This window comes from Zea mays, chromosome 2 (genome assembly GCF_902167145.1).
Source record: "Zea mays cultivar B73 chromosome 2, Zm-B73-REFERENCE-NAM-5.0, whole genome shotgun sequence".
Lineage (NCBI taxonomy): Eukaryota > Viridiplantae > Streptophyta > Magnoliopsida > Poales > Poaceae > Zea > Zea mays.
The window spans coordinates 5,944,986-5,957,619 of record NC_050097.1 but is presented as its reverse complement, the minus strand read 5'-3'; positions in this window follow the sequence as shown (position 1 = coordinate 5,957,619).

Here is a 12,634-nt window from a genome sequence, read left to right as displayed (position 1 = left end):
CGGGAGATTGCAGCTGGGCTGCATGATGAAAATCCTTGAAGCCGAGCGATGGCGGAAGAGCGCCAACCCCCACGGGGTTGCGCTCCTCTAACAGCAGCAAGAAGAAGACAAGATCGGTAGCAGCACCACGAGCGCGAGCTCTTTGGCGGTGAGATCGCCGGAGGGGGCGGCCCTGACGCGGATCCCTTTAGAGAACACCGGCGCACCCCATCTGGAGGCCCGGAAGGCAGAAGGGCGCGATGAATGCAAGAGGAGCGAGGCATGGCTACTGCCCGGGAGATCGACCCCTTTTTAAAGGCAGATTTCCCCACTCGCGCCCCAAAGCGTCACAGGAAAAGTCTCCCACGACGTGCACCAGGGTTCCCACCCTATGACACGGTGGCCAGGCCCCACATGTCATACAGGCTGACCCGAAGCACGAAGAAGGCGAACCACCGCACAAGGAGCGTGCAACTGCCCCGCGGTTATGCGCCCCTTCATTTTCGGGGCAACCAGCGGTCAGGAAGACAAACTGTCGCATTAGGAGCATGCAATCGCCCCGCGGTTATGCACCCCTTCATCTTCGCCGAAACCAGCGGTCGAAAAGGCGAACCGCCACGAAGGAAGCGTACAACCGCCCCACGGTTGTGTGCCCCTCAGCTTCGCTGCAACCGGTGGTCCAACATGGGGGCCCAGGCCCACATGTCGTGCAACCGCCGCACCAGTTACCGGGTGCGGAAAAATCGCACTGCCGCTCGCGCCAATGCCACGTCTTCTCGGGGCCGTCGTGGAAGACTAAAAAGATAAGTTTTCAAAACCAGTGCAGCGACTCGAGGCATCCCACGCATGGCCTAACAGTGGCATTAAGTACGAAGGTCACGGGCCAGTCAACCGTGGGAATAGGCGTAGCAGTCGGCATGACCATAGGCGGGCCAGCAGTAATTGCATCAACAGGTGCACAAGAGCAGCAGGCCAACCGCTAATCAGACTCGGGCCCCACCTGCAGGCTCACATCCTCCCCTAAGGCGGGCCCAGGGGCCAGTATCGGTACCCTGAATCAGGGGTACCCTCTTCTACGGTATGAAGACGTTGTACACGTACGACGTCTCCAGGCCACACGGAGAACGACACCCGACCCCACCACATGGGCAGGGCTGAGGGCACCACATGGCAAGGAAAGACAATACACCCTAGGATGCATCATTGGGACCGGACCTCCACAGAGGGACACCGGACCCCTGTACGTACAAGTCCGGAGCTCCCAAGAAGGCATGCCGGGTCCCTCGGGTGGGCCTCAGGTCCCTCCGAGTAAGGTCCGGGCCTTAGCAAGGTCCCGGGACGGGGAGGACCCCGACATGAGTAAGGGTCTGGTGCTGGCACGTATCCAGGCCTTGCCCTAAGCGTGGCTTGTGGCCCGTGACAGCAGCCAACGGGTCGAGCCCGACGTAAGGCCCCTAAAGTCGTGCAGCCTCTGCATTTATTGCGGAGAGGACGCGTCGCCTACCACCACGCTGATGGGCGACGTTCCCTCTCAGCATTTAATATGTCCTGTCCACTTCGCTAGTAGACGGCGTCAGGGTCATCCAGCAGACGGCGCGCCTGTCCAGTCTATTGACAAACAGTGCGTCTATGCCGCGCGACGCACTGTTCTCATCATCCCTTCTACAAGAAGCTTCCCCTGTACGCCGAGGATACACAGATCTCGGATGTCAGGGCGCAAGAAGATTGCCCCAGCAACGAACATTTGTAGCTCCAAGTGCTATATTCATTATGTCCCTGGGCCCACATGTCGGGGCTCAGTACCTTTGTGCATGCCCGCCTTCAGCTATAAAAGGGGAGGCATGCAACGTTACAAGACAGATCCAATCTTAGGCTCACTCAGACACTCACAAGCTCATACAAGCTATCAAGTAATACATCACATAGTGGAGTAGGGTGTTACGCTTCGGCGGCCCAAACCACTCTAAATCCTTGTGTGTTCTTGTGTTCTTCCCATTTTCCGACTAACTAGCAAAACGCTTAGGCCCCTCCTCATCTTAGGATGTAGGGCGGGTGCACTCCGCCACCCGGCCGAAGATTTCCTCTCCGACAATACTATAAAAATAGTAATTTTTAGATAGACCATTGATCTATTAAAAAACTTATTTAAAGTTACAAATGGTACCATCGATTTATACAAATCTATTAGACTATATATTTCACCAGTTTAAATTTTGTAAAAAAAACACCCAACCAAATCACATACACACTCATAACCTACACTAAATTCACCAAACAAATCGCAACCTAGACTTAACACACCATCAAAACCAATAAGTTCAGATCGCTGGATAATCATCTCTCCCTTGCTCACTCTAATTCGATTGCCAGTATTATTTGGACCATCCTTCCTCCTCCCCCTCTCCCTCCCTCGCGACCCTATCGTGTCATGTCCCTATCGCCCCTCCCTTTCACTCACGCCTCATAGTCACCTATATGGAGAGTGAATAAGTGATACCTAAAAATTCAATACTTAATCAAAAACTTAATCTCGAGTGTTAGTGTTAAAACGAGAGAGAACATAATCCAAGCGATACTCAGTGGATTTTCCAAACACAACATGACTTGGCCTTCATGGCTGATCTTCAACATCATCGTTATCACTCTCAATATCAAAACCCTCGCTGTCACTTGAGTCTCCAGACATCCCAGCTAACATCTCATCAGTAATTTTCTCAACATTGGTCCTTTCCATGGCTTCGTAGAAACCAGGGAGTGCGGGATCTACGCTTTTCTTCTCTTCGGCCATTCCAGCGATGATTGCAACAAACGGTCGAAGCTCAAAAGCAATTACAGTTGCGGAGTCAGAAAGCTAAAACGACAAACCCAACACAAAGCTTGATAGTATGAAAAATATTTTTAACACAAACCCTCGTATATATACGCAAAACACCACTGAGCGATGGGTCCCACAATACATAATGTCTCGCTATTCTAGCGAAGGGAAGGTGTTTTTTCGGACCTTCGGCTAAAGGCCTTTGTTCATTTCGCAGTTTGAATTTGTTACAAAGGAACAAACTAATACTGCGAGGGACTACTGTTGGGGCCTTCCTCTTCCGAAGGTGCTCAAAAACACGGCTAACCATTTGTTCTTAGTATTTTATTAAGTACTACAAGAGCTTCGTTACCAGAAAAACTTCGACATAAATCAAGTGATGTATGACGAAGCAAATGAAGCAAGAAGACGACAAAAGGAGAAGGTATTGTTCAAGTTGTTAAGTACAGATGACAATGTTGTCTCTGTGACATTTGTAAACCTTGTATGTAATTGTTGAGGGCATGAATGTAATAACATGCGAGGTTGTACGATTGTCTATAAATAGTTGAACAGTACACCGTACTGATCACGCTGGATTATAATTGCTCTCACGCCATTGCCTTCAAACAAGCCAAAGGTATCGATGTAATACATGCTTTATTAAGTGCCTACACATTCATTATTAAATAAATATGTGGCAATGTATTACATCTTGTAAGTATATTTTTTATATCTGTGAATAATGAGGATTTGTTATTCATGACCTTTGTTGTTATTCATAACCTTTGACTAAGATTCATTATACCCAGAGGGAATAATGCTTCGAAGGACGAAGGTCTTTAACATATAACAAATGTGTTGCCTTGATCTTGATTCACAACAATTAATAACAAGTGACCAACAATTGTGTTGGTCATTAATCACCAAAACACTTAAGGAAATGGCTCAAGGCACATTTCCTTTTCAGCGCCACTGTAGCCAGGACCCCTCCTCTCGCGCTAGCGCCACCGTTGACCCCTCATCTCCCCTCTATGGATCGTAGTGTTAGCTCGGGCTATATACTAGTCTAATTAAATTTAACAAATTTTGATCGGCATGAGTATCGTAGCGACACTTATGATGGGACACGGGGAGTACTTATCTGGTGTCGTAAATTTCAATATTTGTATATGTTATTTGGTTAAACTTTAGATGCACTAGCAACTATAATTGCATTCTTTATAGATAAGTTTCATATTCCTAAGTTCAATAAACACTGCAAACAATAAGATGAAACTCCCCCTAAAATTGCTTTATGCTTCGTTTGGATGTTAGAATTTGGTAGCAAGGAATTGAATATATGTTGAATAGCAAATTTGAAATGGGCTTCAAATCAAATTCTATTGTTTGGATGGACAAGAAACTAGCATGTAAAATCATAGGGATTCATGCAATTGCAATGTATGTTTGGCTGGACAAGCTTGAAATTCCAAGCCATCGGGAGTACATAACAATGTTGAAGTGCACAATGAAAAAAAGTTCACCGATTCCACCGAAAACGAAGGGCACGACCTATGAATTGTGTCGGACACGGGCTACTAAAATGAATATCGTGTGGAATTAGCTCAGCTATTTCCTTGTTTCAATTTTGTGACAACCAAACAACAATATTTGCTTCAGCCAATACCAATTCCTAGTTTCTGAGGGCCAATTCATACAATCCAAACGGGGTGTTAGGATATGGACAACTGACTATGCATTGTAAACTTTACTATTTACATAGTGGAATTTGAAATATGGTAGGAGATAGGTAAGCGGTTGAAGATATCTGTCGGGGACCATAATTAGGGGTACCCCCAAGACTCCTAATCTCAGCTGGTAACTCCCATCAGCACAAAGCTGCAAAGGCCTGATGGGTGCGATTAAGTCAAGGCTCGGTCCACTCAAGGGACACGATCTTGCCTCGCCCGAGCCCAGCCTCGAGCAAGGGCAGCCGACCCCGGAAGATTCACGTCTCGCCCGAGGACCCCCTCAAGCGACGGACACACCTTCGGCTCGGCCGAGGCCCAGTCTTCGCCGAGAAGCAACCTTGGCCAGATCGCCATGCCAACTGACCGTATCGCAGGAGCATTTAATGCAAAGGTGGCCTGACACCTTATCCTGACGCATGCCCTTCAGTCGACAGAGCTGAAGTGACCGCAGTCACTTCGCCGCTCCATTGACCAGCCTGACAAGAAGACAGCACCGCCCGCGTCGCTCCGACTGCTGTGCCACTCGACAGAGTGAGGCTGACAGCGGCCAAGTCCGGCCTCGGGCGCCATAGGAAACTCCGCCTCGCCTGACCCCAGGGCTCAGACTCGAGCTCGGCCCCGGAAGACGACGAACTCCGCCTCGCCCGACCCCAGGGCTCAGACTCGGGCTCGACCCCGGAAGACGACGAACTCCGCCTCGCCCGACCCCAGGCCTCGGACTCGGGCTCGGCCCCGGAAGACGACGAACTCCACCTCGCCCGACCCCAGGGCTCGAACTCGGGCTTGGCCACGAAAGACGACGAACTCCGCCTCGCCTGACCCCAGGGCTCGGACTCGGGCTCGGCCCCGGAAGACGACGAACTCCGCCTCGCCCGACCCTAGGGCTCAAACTCAGCCTTGTCCTCAGGCGATGGTCTCCGCCTCGCCCGACCCGGGGCTCGGACTCGACCTCGACCTCGGAAGACAGACTCGACCTCAACCTCGGAGGAGCCACCGCCTCGCCCGACCCAGGGCTCGGACCGACCATGTCAGAGGGGGGGCCATCATTACCCTATCCCTAGCTAGCTCAGGCTACGAGGAACAAGACCGGCGTCCCATCTGGCTCGCCCCGGTAAACAAATAATGATGGCGCCCCGCGTGCTCCATGACGACGGCGACTCTCAGCCCCTTACGGAAGCAAGGAGACGTCAGCAAGGACTCGACAGCCCCGACAGTTGTCCTTCCGCAAGGCTCCAGCGCTCCTCCGACGGCCACGACATCACATGAACAGGGTGTCAAAACCTCTCCGGCTACCACGACGGCATGTAATTAGGGGGCTACACCCGGCGGGTGCGCTCGCGCGCACCCACCGGAACGAAACGCAACCGAGAAAGGCCGGTCCCCTTGCAAAAAAGTGCGACAAAAGCCTCCAAGCGAGTATTAACACTCCCTTCGAGGCTCGGGGGCTACTGTCGGGGACCATAATTAGGGGTACCAAGACTCCTAATCTCAGCTGGTAACCCCCATCAGCACAAAGCTGCAAAGGCCTGATGGGTGCGATTAAGTCAAGGCTCGGTCCACTCAAGGGACACGATCTCGCCTCGCCCGAGCCCAGCCTCGGGCCAGGGCAGCCGACCCCAGAAGATTCACGTCTCGCCTGAGGACCCCCTCAAGCGACGGACACACCTTCGGCTCGGCCGAGGCCCAGTCTTCGCCGAGAAGCAACCTTGGCCAGATCGCCACGCCAACCGACCGTATCGCAGGAGCATTTAATGCAAAGGTGGCCTGACACCTTATCCTAACGCACACCCTTCAGTCGACAGAGCCGAAGTGACCGCAGTCACTTCGCCGCTCCACTGACCAGCCTGACAAGAAGACAGCGTCGCCCGCATCGCTCCGACTGTTGTGCCACTCGACAGAGTGAGGCTGACAGCGGCCAAGTCCGGCCTCGGGCGCCATAGGAAACTCCGCCTCGCCCGACCCCAGGGCTCGGACTCGGGCTCGGCCCCGGAAGACGACGAACTCCGCCTCGCCCGACCCCAGGGCTCGGACTCGGGCTCGGCCCCGGAAGACGACGAACTCCATCTCGCCCGACCCCAGGGCTTGGACTCGGGCTCGGCCCCAGAAGACGACGAACTCCGCCTCGCCCGACCCCAGGGCTCGGACTCGGGCTCGGCCCCAGAAGACGACGAACTCCGCCTCGCCCGACCCCAGGGCTCAGACTCAGCCTTATCCTCAGGCGATGGTCTCCGCCTCGCCCGACCCAGGGCTCGGACTCGACCTCGACCTCGGAAGACAGACTCGACCTCGACCTCGTAGGAGCCACCGCCTCGCCCGACCCAGGGCTCGGACCGACCATGTCACAGGGGGGCCATCATTACCCTATCCCTAGCTAGCTCAGGCTACGGGGAACAAGACCGGTGTCACATCTGGCTCGCCCCGGTAAACAAATAATGATGGCGCCTCGCGTGCTCCATGACGACGGCGGCTCTCAGCCCCTTACGGAAGCAAGGAGACGTCAGCAAGGACTCGACAACCCCGACAGTTGTCCTTCCGCAAGGCTCCAGCGGTCCTCCGACGGCCACAACATCACATGAACAGGGTGCCAAAACCTCTCTGGCTGCCACGACGGCATGTACTTAGGGCACTAACTCTTCTCTACTAGACACGTTAGCACACTGCTACATCTCCTATTGTACACCTGGGTCCTCTCTTTACGCCTATAAAAGGAAGGCCCAGGGCACTCGTACGAGAGGGTTGGCCGCGCGAAGAGGACGGGACGGCGCGTGCAAGCCTCTCGCTCCCTCCCAAGCGGACGCTTGTAACCCCCTACTGCAAGCGCACCCGACCTGGGCGCAGGACAAACACGAAGGTCGCGGGTTTTCCCTTTACGCCTGTCTCCTTGTTTCCCCCTTCATGCTCCATCTTGCGCCGACCCATCTGGGCTGGGACACGCGGCGACAATTTACTCGTCGGTCCAGGGACCCCCCGGGGTCAAAACGCCGACAGTTGGCGCGCCAGGTAGGGGCCTGCTGCGTGTTGACGAATAGCTTCCCGTCAAGCTCCAGATGGGCAGTCTCCAGCAACCTCTCCAGCCCGGGACGGTGCTCCGTTTCGGGAGTCTCGAGTTCATGTCCCTCGACGGCAGCTACGACATGATACTCCTTCCCTCGCCGTGCGACAGCGATAATGGCGGCCGACAACCCGCCCGCCGGCGGCGGAATCGACGACGTCTTCCCCACGTGGCGGAAGAACAACATTCGGGTTTATCCCGTCGCCTCCCCCGTCGAAGGAGGAGGAGGCGGGGCAACCAAGGCCAAGCAGGAGGCGGCACCTCGTCGGCTGTCGAGCGAGTCGAAGGTGCCGGCGCCCCAACGGGGGACACGTCGAGCATCGACCTTGCGTCTGAGACGAAGACGAGCGCCGTTTCCCCGCAGCACGCCAACTCCAAGCGGACGGACGACGCCAGCACGCTTGCAAAGGACTTGCTGTGCGTCACCCTCGTACCCGAGACGACGGTGCAGTCTGCCCCTGACACGACTTCGTCACCGCCCGTCAACCAGGAGGTACCGACTGATTCCCATCTCGTGCCTTTTGGATTCTGAGAGCACCTAGAGGGGGGGTGAATAGGTGATCCTGTGAAATATGAAAACTTAAGCCACAAAACTTGGTTAATCGTTAGCACAATAATTGCCAAGTGGCTAGATCGGAATCCTCAACAAAACACAATAACCAACAAGGATCAATCACAGAGATGACACGGTGGTTATCCCGTGGTTCGGCCAAGACCAACGCTTGCCTACTCCACGTTGTGGCGTCCCAGTGGACGAGGGTTGCAATCAACCCCTCTCAAGCGGTCCAAAGACCCACTTGAATACCATGGTGTTTTGCTTTGCTTATCTTTATCCCACTTGCGAGGAATCTCCACAAATTGGAGTCTCTCGCCCTTACACTTAAAGTTCACAAAGAAGCACGGAGTAAGTGAGGGAAGCAACACACACAAATCCACAGCAAAATGCGCACACACACGGCCAAGAGTCGAGCTCAAAAGACTATCTCAAAGTTCTCACTAGAACGGAGCTCGAATCACTGAGAATGACAAACGAATGCGCAAAGACTGAGTGTGGATGATCAAGAATGCTCTAAGTTTGCTTGGTGTGTTCCTCCATGCGCCTAGGGGTCCCTTTTATAGCCCCAAGGCAGCTAGGAGCCGTTGAGAGCAAATCTGGAAGGCCATTCTTGCCTTCTGTCGTTTGGCGCACCGGACACTGTCCGGTGCCCGATTTCCTTCCTTAAATAGCGAAGCCGACCGTTGGCGGCCTTGGAGCCGTTGGCGCACCGGACATGTCCGGTGCCCACCGGACAGTCCGGTGCCCCCTTCCGACCGTTGGCTCGGCCACGTGTCGCGCGCGGATTCCGCGGCCGACCGTTGGCCCGGCCGAACGATGGCTCACCGGACAGTCCGGTGCACACCGGACAGTCCGGTGAATTATAGCCGTACGTCGCCGGTGAATTCCCGAGAGCAGCTACTTCACGCAAGCTAGCCTGGCGCGCCGGACACTGTCCGGTGCTCCCAGACTGGGCAGGTTCTTGGCTGCTCGAGCCAACTCATTTCCGATCCGATTTTTCCTGTTTCCAGCACTTAGACACAATACATTAGTCCATAAAACAATGTACTAAGCCTGAGAAACATACCTTTAACCTTGATTTGTACTTTGTCCATCCATGGGCATAGATTCACATTTAAGCACTTGTGTTGGCACTCAATCACCAAAATACTTATAAAAGGCCCAAGGGCACATTTCCCTTTCAGATTCAGCCTCGACCCACCAAGCGACTTCGCTTCGGTGGAAGCCTTCATAGAGGCGTGTCCAAACCCTCCGGGGTACGGTATGCGGTCACCCTGGGACCGGCTGACAGCCGTCTCGACCTACGGGCCCTCGGGTTCCGAGGAAGATGACGAGCCCGACTTTTGTTGGGATTTCTCCGGACTTGGTAACCCCAGTGCCATGCGGGACTTCATGACCGCATGCGACTACTGCCTTTCCGACTGTTCCGACGGTAGCCACAGCTTCGGCGACGAGGACTGTGGCCCAAGTCGTGAATGTTTCCACGTCGATCTAGGGGGTCCCGGCGAAGGCAACCATCTTGGTATACCGGAAAACGGTGATCCCCCTAGGCCTGCGCCTCGCGTTGACATCCTTCGGGAGCTAGCTGTGGTCCCAGTCCCTGCGAGGGGTCAGGACGCACAGCTCGAGCAAATCCGCGAGATGCAGGCCAGGCTCGACGAGGGAGCAGGAACACTTGAGCCGTTCCACCGGGACATCGGGCAGGAATGGGCAGGCCAAGCTCCGGCCGGAGAAGCACGTCATCTACCCCAGGGCATCCAACACCGCATCACCGACGATGTCAGGGCAAGGCCACCACCGGCTTCTAGTGGGGTCGGCCAGAACTTGGCTGCAGCAGCGATACTTCTCCGCTCGATGCTGGAGCCATCAACCACCGAAGGGCGGCGTATCCAGGGAGAGCTCAAGAATCTCCTGGAGGATGCCGCTGTCCGACGGGCCGAAAGCTCTACCTCCCGAAGGCAGGGATACCCCTCGGAGCATCGCGCCGCGACTTCCCAATTCATGCGGGAAGCCTCGGTCCACACCTAGCGCACGCGCAACACAGCGCCTGCAGCCCCGGGTCGCCACGGCAACGAGCACCACCACTGCAACCGTCGAACCCACCTCGACGAGATGGTGCACCGAGGCTACCACCCCAGGCATGGGGGACGCTACGACAGCGGGGAGGATCGGAGTCCCTCGCCCGAACCACCCGGTCCGCAGGCTTTCAGCCGGGCCATACGACGGGCGCCGTTCCCGACCCAGTTCCGAACCCCGACTACTATCACAAAGTACTCGGGGGAGACGAGGCCGGAACTATGGCTCGCGGACTACCGGCTGGCCTGCCAACTGGGTGGAACGGACGATGACAACCTCATCATCCGCAATCTCCCCCTGTTCCTCTCCGACACCGCTCGAGCCTGGTTGGAGCACCTGCCTCTGGGGCAGATCTCCAACTGGGACGACCTGGTCCAAGCCTTCGCCGGCAACTTCCAGGGCACGTACGTGCGCTCTGGGAACTTCTGGGATCTCCGAAGCTGCCGCCAGCAGCCGGGAGAGTCTCTCCGGGACTACATCCGGCGATTCTCGAAGCAGCGCACCGAGCTGCCCAACGTCACCGACTCGGATGTCATCGGCGCGTTCCTCACCGGCACCACCTGCCGCGACCTGGTGAGCAAGCTGGGTCGCAAGACCCCCACCAGGGCGAGCGAGCTGATGGACATCGCCACCAAGTTCGCCTCTGGCTAGGAGGCGGTTGAGGCCATCTTCCGGAAGGACAAGCAGCCCCAGGGCCGCCAGCCGGAAGATGCTCCCGAGGCGTCCACTCAGCGTGGCACCAAGAAGAAAGGTAAGAAGAAGTCACAAGCAAAACGCGACGCCGCCGACGCGGACCTTGTCGCCGCCGCTGAGTACAAGAACCCTCGGAAACCTCCCGAAGGCGCCAATCTCTTCGACAAGATGTTCAAGGAGCCGTGCCCCTATCATCAGGGGCCCGTCAAGCACACCCTTGAGGAGTGCGCCATGCTTCGGCGCCACTTTCACAAGGCCGGCCCACCTGCAGAAGGTGGCAGGGCCCACAACAACGATAAGAAGGAGGATCACAAGGCAGGGGAGTTCCCCGAGGTCCACGACTGCTTCATGATCTACGGTGGGCAAGTGGCGAACGCCTCGGCTCGGCACTGCAAGCAAGAGCGTCGGGAGGTCTGCTCGGTAAAGGTGGCGGCACCAGTCTACCTAGACTGGTCCGACAAGCCCATCACTTTCGACCAGGGCGACCACCCGGACCGCGTGCCGAGCCCGGGGAATTTTCCGCTCGTTGTCGACCCCGTCATCGGCAACGTCAGGCTCACCAAGGTCCTCATGGACGGAGGCAGCAACCTCAACATCACCTACGCTGAGACCCTCGGGCTCCTGCGGATCGATCTGTCCTCAGTCCGGGCAGGCGCGACGCCTTTTCACGGAATCATCCCCGGGAAACGCGTCCAGCCCCTTGGACAACTCGATCTGCCCGTCTGCTTCGGGACTCCCTCCAACTTCCGAAGGGAAACCCTCACGTTCGAGGTGGTCGGGTTCCGAGGAACCTACCACGCAGTGCTGGGGAGGCCATGCTACGCCAAGTTCATGGTCGTCCCCAACTACACCTACCTCAAGCTCAAGATGTCGGGCCCCAACGGGGTCATCACCGTCGGCCCCACGTACCGACACGCGTACGAATGCGATGTGGAGTGCGTGGAGTACGCCGAGGCCCTCGCCGAATCCGAGGCCCTCATCGCCGACCTGGAGAGTCTCTCCAAGGAAGCGCCAGACATGAAGCGCCATGCCGGCAATTTCGAGCCAGCAGAGACGGTCAAATCTGTCCCTCTCGACCCCAGCAACGACGCCTCCAAGCAGATCCAGATCGGCTCCGAGCTCGACCCCAAATAGGAAGCGGTGCTCGTCGACTTTCTCCGCGCAAACGCCGAAGTCTTTGTGTGGAGTCCCTCGGACATGCCTGGCATACCGAGGGAAGTCGCCGAGCATTCGCTGGATATCCGAGCTGGAGCCCGACCCGTGAAGCAGCCTCTGCGCCGATTCGATGAAGAAAAGCGCAGAGCCATAGGCGAGGAGATCCACAAGCTGATGGCAGCAGGGTTCATCAAAGAGGTATTCCATCCCGAATGGCTTGCCAACCCTGTGCTTGTGAGAAAGAAGGGAGGGAAATGGCGGATGTGTGTAGACTACACTGGTCTGAACAAAGCATGTCCGAAAGTTCCCTATCCTCTGCCTCGCATCGATTAAATCGTGGATTCCACTTCTGGGTGCGAAACCCTGTCTTTCCTCGATGCCTACTCAGGGTATCACCAAATCAGGATGAAAGAGTCCGACCAGCTCGCGACTTCTTTCATCACACCTTTCGACATGTACTGCTACGTTACTATGCCGTTTGGTTTGAGGAATGCGGGTGCGACATAGCAAAGGTGCATGAACCACGTGTTCGGCCAACACATCGGTCGAACGGTCGAGGCTTACGTCGATGACATCATAGTCAAGACGAAGAAAGC